The sequence below is a fragment of the Otolemur garnettii genome, unplaced genomic scaffold (assembly GCF_000181295.1).
Source record: "Otolemur garnettii isolate 467f Iridium unplaced genomic scaffold, OtoGar3 scaffold00114, whole genome shotgun sequence".
NCBI lineage: Eukaryota > Metazoa > Chordata > Mammalia > Primates > Galagidae > Otolemur > Otolemur garnettii.
Genome location: NW_003852509.1, coordinates 6709458 through 6718951, shown reverse-complemented (window position 1 = coordinate 6718951; position 9494 = coordinate 6709458). Strand labels below are relative to the sequence as shown.

Genomic DNA, 9494 nt, shown 5'->3' with positions numbered 1-9494 from the left:
GCTTGTGTAACAGCTGTTTGATATGAGTATAAAGGGGGAGGGGATTTGTTGCTTCGGGGACCTTCTGCACTGGCTCACCCCTACCCCCACCTGCCTCTGTGAGCTGAATAAAGAACATGTCATACCTGCCCTCTGTTGAAGTTTTTCTTCCGCCTATACGAAGTGAACCATTTGCACAACAGACAGGGTCTTGCTCTGTTTCCAAGCTGGAGTGTGGTGGCATGATCATAGCTCACTGTAACTTCAAACTCCTGTGCTCAAACCATCCTCCTGGCTCAGCCTTTTATGACTGCAGGTGTGAGCCACCAGGCCTGGCTAATTTTTTTACTTTTTATAGAGACAGGGTCTTATTACGTTGCTCAGGCTAGTCTTTAGATTTATTTTTATTTTTAAATTTTTTTCCCAGTACCAGAAAATAGACTGGTCTTGAAGAAGACAGATATATGTGTAAAACCCCATTTGATCTCCTTTAATGCTGTCCAGGAAAGGACGTTCTGTTAGTGACCTGTCAGTACAGTGCTTGGTACTGGCAGGTTTGTGGGCTTCCTTCTTTCTAATCTTGATCTTTTATATTGATGTATTAGTTTATTTTTTTTATTCTCTTCAGGTATTTGGACAAAGATGCTATTTTTATTTTCCAAGTGAAAACAGTATTGTTAGGGTCACTCTGTGGATAAGCCACAGTCATATTTTCAATTTTCCTCTGACCTGGTTGGTTTCAGCACACTCTCAGCGCCTAGCAGATCTGCATAGAGTGGGCAACCCTGGGGGAAGGGCTCACAGAAAGCTGTGCATGTATATGTGTGGGGGTGAGGAAATGGGGGGGGTACGTGGTTATATGTGGGAAAAAGGAAACTGCTCTGGATTCTTTTACCATATAGGAGATGGCTCGGTACAGTGGGAAAGAGAAATGGATGGTGGGTTTCTGCTCCCTAATTGTAACTTTTTCACTTATCCCACAAAGTTAAATATACAATGATGTAAAATTGGAAAGTTTCAACAAAGGATACAGACAAAAAGCTTCATTTTCATTCCTGACCTCTAGTCCCCTCATTGGAGTAACTACTCCATTTTTCTCCCCTTAATATATTCTCTCTCTATATAAGCAGCGTTGATGGCTTAAAAATGCACAAATAATACTGCCTGTGTTATCTTAGGCAAATCTCTAGAACTTCTGTATTAATTAACTTCTCTAAGTTCTTTATATTCCTAAATAGAAATACTCATGCACACTTGGCCAAACCTACTTTGGACGATCAGGCATTTTACAAGGACAGGATAGAGGGGAGGGTTGTCATGGAAGTTTTTTTGTTCTACACAAAGCAGAATGAGTCACATGTGCTCTGACTTGACAGAGGCATCCTGAGTGGGTAGCAGTGTCGTGTGTCAGCAGCCCTCTCACTAACTCCACGGGGTATGGCTTCTCACATGTCCTGTCCCTCTCTCAGCATGCTGAGCTTTCCTTCATGGCTAAATCAGGAGATGCCACTTGCACCTTAATTGTCAGGTATGTATTCGCTTGGGATAGGAAGTGGAAACCTGCCAGAGTGTGGGACACCTCTGCCTCCCTCCTTCACTCCTCCCCTTTGCTCTCTCTTCGTGTTCAGGGAGTTGGTATTAGAATTTGGCTGATGCAACAGTTTGAGTCACTGTCTCTCAGTGCTGTGAGATTTACTCACTTTTAATTGGGAGTTGCTAGAATCACTTCTCTCTCCCTTGCTCTGACTTCCTTCTCTAATTGGCTCTCAGAGGACTCCAACTCCTGCTAATCAACTAAGGAAAAGCTGCCGCAGAGAGCCCCAGACCGGCACCTGGGGACCCCAGGCTCTGCTGAGACTTTGCTTCTTCAAGTCTCTTTTCTAATCCATTAAGCCAACTTTGTCTATGGATCAGGCCTGGGAGAATAGGGTTCCTGTGTGTGTGAATGGTGCCAACCTCTTCTAGACTTTGCCAGCTGCTATGTCCTGCCTGAACCTTTTTGTTCTTGTTAGCAGAGAGGAGAGAAAATGGTACCTGGTTGAGGTGTCCAAAATTGAGCTGATGAATGATGGGAAAAAAGCACAGATGAAAAAGCATACCATTTGAGGAAAGTTAACCTCAACACATTGGTCCATATACTGCTTCTGTGTTAGCAAAAGGTCGTGTGGAAACCTTACCTTGTCTGCTTCTGTTGGTCATTGTCTAAAGGAAGGTACATACTAGTTATGCATCTTTGGCTGATAATTATTATTGGGTTACATTTAAAAATTATTTTAAAAATAGATTTTATATTTTATTTTTATTATTTTATTTTATTTTTTGAGACAGAGCCTCAAGCTGTCACCCTGGGTACAGTGCTGTAACATTGTAGCTCACAGCAACCTCCAATTCCTGGGCTCAAGCGAGTGTCCTGCCTCCACTTCCCAAGTAGCTGGGACTACAGGCATCCGCCACAATGCCTGGCTATTTTTCAGTTGCAACCGTCATTATTATTTGGCAGGCCTGGGCTGGATTCAGACCTGCCAGCTCAGGTGTGTGTGGCTGGCACCTTAGCAGCTTGAGCCACAGGTGCCAAGCCTAGATTTTATATTTTAGAGTAGTTTTAGGTTCACAGCCAAATTGAGTAGAAAGTACAGAGAGTTCTCATATACCTCCTCACCCACCTCATGCCCAGCCTTCCCCACTATCAACCTCCCATACCCGAGTGGAGCATTTCTTATGATTGACAAACCTACCCTGACACATCATTATCCGTCAGAGTCCATAGTTCACGTTAGAGTTTACTTTGGTGTTGTACATTCTATGGGTTTTGACAAATGAATGCTGACATGTATTCATATGACAGCATCATGCAGAATAGTTTTACTGCCCTAGACATCCTCCATGCTCTACCGATCCCTCTGCCCTAGACCCTAGTGACCAGTCTTTTTATTGTCTCCACACTTCTGCCTTTTTCAGAATAAAGTTGGAATTAAAGAGTATGTAGCCTTTTTGGGTTGACTTCTTAGGTTACATTTTTTTTTTTGAGACGGAACCTCAAGCTATCCCCCTGGGTAGAGTGCCATGGCATCACGCTCACAGCAACCTCCAACTCCTGGGCTCAAGCGAGTCTCCTGCCTCCGCCTCCCAAGTAGCTGGGACTACAGGCGCCTGCCACAACGCCTGGCTATTTTTTGGTTGCAGCCATCATTGTTGTTTGGTGGGCCTGGGCTGGGGATTCGAACTCGCCACCTTAGGTGTATGTGGCTGGCGCCTTAGCCGCTTGAGCCACAGGCGCCGAGCCCTTAGGTTACATTTTAAAGTGATTTTTTAGTATGATTTTAAAGTTGCAATAGAGAGTAAATATATCTCTTTGGCATATCTAATCCCATTTGTGTAACTTCTTTCTTGACAAATAGATATGATAAAGGAAATTGTCCTGGTACCTAGTTTACCCTTGGAGAAGCAAGGTGGTAGGTTTGAATTTGAGTGCTGTACTACCAACAAATACAAGATAAAGGGGATCGTAGTCAAAGTACAGGTTGGAAAACACATGTTGAAGATTGAATTGTGACTTTTTTTTTGAGACAGGCTACTTAGTGGCCCTGGGTAGCGTGCTGTGGCATCATAGCTCACAGCAACCTTAAGCTCCTTAAGCTCCTGGACTCAAGTGATCATTCTTGCCTCAGCTGCCTGAGGTCTACAGGTGCCCATCATAATGCCCAGCTAGTTTTTCTATTTTTAATAGAGACAGGATCTCCCTCTTGCTCAGGCTGGTCTTTGAATCCTGAGCTCAAGCTACCCACTCACCTAGGCCTCCCAGAGTGCTAGGATTATAGGCATGAGCCACCATACCTGGTGAATTGTGACTTTTTTACTGACTAGTGTTAGTCTACAGATAAATTGCTTATAAGACTTTGGGATAAGACCAGGAAAGACACAGAAATCTGTCTATACATAGTTTCATCAGCATTCACCGAGAATTGCTTTTTAGATAAAGCAACCATATGTATACATTTTTATTATATATAAGCAATTTTTAAATTATTATAAATATCTTCCAAGAGACTGGAGTCTCTTTTTTTTTTGAGACAGAGCCTCAAGCTATCCCCCTTGGTAGAGTGCCGTGGCTTCACAGCTCATAGCAACCTCCAACTCCTGGGCTCAAGCGAGTCTCCTGCCCCAGCCTCCCAAGTAGATGGGACCACAGGTGCCCGCCACAATGCCTGGCTATTTTTTGGTTGCAGCCATCATTGTTGTTTGGCGGGTCTGGGCTGGATTCAAACCCACCACCTTAGGTGTATGTGGCTGGCGCCTTAGCCACTTGAGCCACAGGTGCCGAGCCTGTAGTCTCTTCTAGGTAGGAAATATATCTCTCTAGAATGCGTCCCTGATCCTTTTGTAGTTCATAAGTGTGAGAATTGGGTGTTCACGTGCATGTATGCAATGTGCCTCCCTCAAACCTTGTTATGATATTGGCACATTACTTGTCTGATGTGAAAAAAAAAACCAGTGTATCTCTGACTCTAGCATGGTGTCTATTTATAGTATACAATAAATATTAAATGAATATACATTAGCTTGTTGTTGGTGACAATTCTCTGATTTTTCTATCCCTGCTTGTCTTAGATTTATAAGGTCAAATTCTCATGTTTTTTTCCCAGGTATTTGCATGCTTATATCGATAGAGAAGGTAAATAAAATGGTTTCATGGTCCTGCTTATGTTTGCTCAGGGCAGGATGTCTGTAGAAGAGATTATACCAGAATCTCAGCAGATAAATGTAGTAGTTGATGGAAGGTACTGTCATTTTAGGGAATGGTCCCACTGGATGGGAGAGTATGTGGTTGACCAGTGTGGATAGGGAACAGACAATGTTCTCTGGAGAAATAGAGTTCCAGGGAGGGTATAAGCCTACCAGGCTTTTCACTTTCTCTAGTTATTGTTTCTCTTTGTACTTTTTTGCCCCTGGCCACTTCCTCTTTGTCCTGCCAGAGGGCTGAACAACTGGGAGGGAGGACTTTACCCTTTTTTTTTTTTATTTACTTGGCTGTTGCCATGGCACAATTCATAAGTTGTCAAGCAAAGAAGAGATCGTCACTTCTTTACTGGTTCCTCCAAGACTCAGTTCTGAGTTAAATTCATTAATGCTTATGGAGCACCTATGTTAACATGGTGCAATATGAGCGTTTTAAGATGAATAAGGTTGTATGGAGCCAGTAAATGGTAAACCTAGGCTTAAGTGTGGGTCTCTTGACACCAAGTGCAGTGCTTTTGACAATAACCCCAGTCACTTTTATGGGGTTATTATGTCAAGGTTAGAAAGTGAAAGGAAGTATGTCTTATTATTTAAACCCATGAAAAGCAATTCAGGAAGGATTACAATTCTGAGTTAAGATTAGTTAGTACTACATGGGATTTAGTCACTTATGTGGAAAAAAAAGATTAGTCAGTATAGTGCCTAGTTTTTCTTAGGTGTTTAGATTAATTTTATATGTAATTTTAAATGTAGTTTTCATGTATTTAATGTTTATATTCGCCTGTTTAATAGAAAATGTATAATTGAGGATAAAACTGTGTTAATCTCTACTTTGAGTAAACCACTCCTGCGGGATGTCTGCTTCATACTACAAGAACATAACTAGTGTGATAGTTTATCTTGATGTTATCTTACAAGATCCTAGGAAAAAGGGAGGCACCTGTGGCTCTGTGGATAGGGCTCCAGCCCCGTATACTGAGGGTGGTGTGTTCAAACCCAGCCCCAGCCAAACTGCAACAAAAAAATAGCCGTGCATTGTGGCGGGCACCTGTAGTCCTAGCTACTCTGGAGGCTGAGGCAAGAGAATCACCTAAACCCAGGAGCTGGAGGTTGCTGTGAGCTGTGATGCCACAGCACTCTACCAAGGGCCACATAGTGAGACACTGTCTCTAAAAAGAAAAAAAAAAAAAGATCCAAGGAAAAAGTAAGCAGCCAAAGTAAACTCAAAAAAATGGCAAATATTATTCTTACAAATGTGAGAAAAGCTTATTAACCCAAGGAGCACACTGAATTGGTGGTTGTAGCTAAAACAATGATGGAAGACAGAGACGATTGCCAGGGATGGTATGTTTAAAAAACTTTGAACTTTATCCTAAGACCAATGGGGAAAGTTTGAAAGGTTTGATTCAAGTATGACATAACCATTCACATTTTTGCAATGCTGATTTGCTATAAAAGTTTCTAATGCTTTCTCTCAGTTTCTGTTCTTTTCTCATTGCCAACTGTATTTTGAGAATCGCTGAAATCAGGTGATCATCCCTTTTTCTTTAGATTACTTCAGTGCTCTTATAATTGGTCCCCTCCCTTTAATCTTGACCTTTCTTCTCTAGTGTGTTCTTTCTCCTGTAGTCATGTTGATCTTTCAAAAATGTGAATGTGTATGTCATGCTTGAGTTAAATCTTTCAAACTTTTCCTACTGGTCTTAGGATAAAGTCCAAAGTTCTAAGTTTGATTTACATAGTGACCTTAAGTCACTGGCCCATGCTTAACTCTATTTTAATATGTTTTGATGTTTCTCCTTTACACTGTATATTCCGGCCAAGATGAACCACTCTTACTTTCCGGAATGCTTACTCACTTTCATGCCTGATCTTTTGTAAATATTGTTTCTTCTTCCACACTCCTCCTGCCTCTCTGCTCAATGAATAATTCCCATTCACTCATCAGATGCCAGTTTAGATGTTGCTTCTTAAAGATTTCCTTACCACCTTCTGTACACCCTTAGGCCCTGCCTGGGTTGTGTGCACCTCTCATGTGCTCTGACAGCATCCTGTGTTTATTCTGCTAACACAGGACGTCTGTTTATTCTGCTGTAGCACTTTATACACTAAATTAACATGGGCTGTTCACTTACCTGCTTCCTGCCCCCTACACACAAGTCCTATTATATTTTGAGGAGAAAAATGAGTTTAAGCAACCCTAGAAAATTCACTCAGTTTAACTTTCTTATCTCACAGTTAAAGGAGCTGGGACCGGAGAGAATGACCTATGTAAGGCCACATGGCTAGCTGGTGTAAAACTGGGATCGGAACCCCTCTCATTTGATTGCCTATTCACTGCTTGTCCCAACAACTTATACTTCCTGAGTTCTTGTGGGGGTAAAATATTACATTATTTTCAATTTACTAAGGTGTAAAAGTGAGATAGTATACTATAGAAACTTTTTAATACCTAATACGAGAAGGTTTTCTTTTCTCCCTGGTCAGACTTCAGTTAATTAGAAGATTCTATTAACTGATTTACTCCTTTCCTTTTTATATTTTCAGGGGTTGAGGTTTTTCCTGCCTTATGCTTAGACAGGCGATGGAAACATAGTGACCACTAGAGGGCAGCACTGTACAAGGAAGACCGTGTTATACCCTGCAAAAGAAAATTTGTATGGCTAAGTTATTTTATATTTATTTTTATTTTTGCCTCTAGACTTTTCCCCTCCCATTCCGGTATTAACCATTATTATTTTGTTATAAGAACACATAACATATTATCTACTCTCTTAGCAGAATTTTAAGTATATAAAGCAGTGTTATTGATCTCTAGGACTTATTCATCTTGTATAACAGCAACTTTGTACCCTTTCACTGATATCTCCCTGTTTTACTCTCCCCTCAATCCAGACAACCACCATTCCGCTCTCTGTTTCTATGAGTTTAACTATTTTTCAGTCATCATATATGTGGTATTTATCTTACTTTATTTATTTCACTTAGCATAATGTCCTCCACATTCATCCATGTTGTTGCAAATGGCAGGATTTCTTTCCTTTCAAGGTTAAATAATATTTCATTGCATGTATATACTGCATTTCAAGAAATCCTTCCAGAGATGGACATTTGGGTTGCTTCTTTGTCCTGGTTATTGTGAATAATGCTGCAGTGAACATGGGAGTGTGGACATCTCTTTCAATTCCTTTGGATCCTTATTTCAGTTCCTTTGGATACGTACTCCAAAGTGGGATTTCTGGATCGTACAGTAGTTCTTTGTCTTAGTTTTTTGAGGAACCTTGATAGTGTTTTCCATTGTGGCTGTGTAAATTCACATTCCTACCAACAGTGTGCAACGGTTTCCTTTTATTCCATCTTCATGAATATTTGTAGGTTTTGTCCATTGGTAGCAGTTATCCTAACAGTGTGAGGCAATATCTCATTGTGGTTTTGATCTATCTTATCCTGATGAAAATTCACTCTTTTAAAGTGTACAAGTTAACAATTTTTAGTCTATTTGCAAGGTTGGACAGCCATTACCATTCTCTATTTTCTGAACATTTTTGTCACCCCCAAAGAAGCAGAGTACCCAGTAGCAGTAGTCACATCCTCTCTTTCTCTAGTCCAAGGCAAGGACATTAACTGCAGCATTATCTTAATTATAACACATTAGATACAACATAGTGTCATTAACTGAGTAATAAATTATGAAACATTCATATAGTGGAACACAATAATCTTGTCAAATGGAATGAAGTAAAATTATATGAACTGACTTTGAAAAATACTATGATATTTTATTGAATTCAAAAACTTTTTTTAGCTAATGTTTATTGAGCTCTATTATTTGTCAGACAAAATTCTAAGTGCTTTACAAGGATCAACTCATCACAACTCAGCTCACCCACAGTTTAATTAGTACCCCATTTTACAGATTGAAGTTAGTAGAATTCAAGCAACTTGCCCAGGGTCACATAGCTAGTAAGCAGATAAGCCAGAATATGACAAGTCTGACTTCAAAGTTTATACTCTAACCAGTTGCCTTATAGTTACAAATACACACACACACAATCCCAGCTTTGTTTTTAAATAAGACATCTTTAAGTGTATAGATTTCCATGAATATACCAAAAATCTAAAAGATAACCAGTAAACTATCTACAGTCAAGTTTGAAAGACAAGAAGGAGAGGGTAACTAACATGTGGTTAGAGCCTCTAAAATGTTTCTTACTGTGCCATGGCCCTTACATAAATGATGTGATTAAATCCTTGTGATATTCTTATAAGACACGAATTAGACCCACTTTAAAAGGTAAGAACTTAAGAATGTAAGTGTTAACTATCTTTTTCCACTTGCATGGCAGAGTATGAGATGAGGCTCTTCATGTTGAAAGAACAGCCTAAGAAAGATGCAAAGATGAAAAGGTGATAAACAGTGGAAGAGAAGAAATGACTGGCCTGAGGGCTAGGGTGCATTCTGGGATGTGAGGAAAGACCAAAAAAAAAAAAAAAAAAAATGTTTAGTGAGGCCATATTTGAGAGCAAGACAGAGGAATTTAGATGTATTGACTGAGGAGCAGAGAGGAAGACTGGTGAAAATGGGAGTGAAGATATAAAAATCTGTCATTTTTATGTACTTCTGAACTGCCTTGACTTTGTTACAACAACCATATATTATTTATTATTATTATTATTATTTTAGAGACAGAGTCTCACTTTATTGCCCTTGGTAGATTGCTGTGGCGTCACAGCTCACAGCAACTCCTGGGCTTAGGTGATTCTCTTGCCTCAGCCTC

The 9494-nt window shown here is 40.2% G+C and overlaps 1 non-coding gene across 1 annotated transcript; it reads left to right on the top strand.

Annotated features, from left to right (window-relative positions):
* The first annotated feature begins 4351 nt into the window (after positions 1 to 4351).
* Positions 4352 to 4455, top strand: LOC111727626. The gene has a single exon (XR_002775128.1). It is a non-coding gene; the product is annotated as a small nucleolar RNA U13 (small nucleolar RNA).
* Positions 4456 to 9494: the final 5039 nt, after the last annotated feature.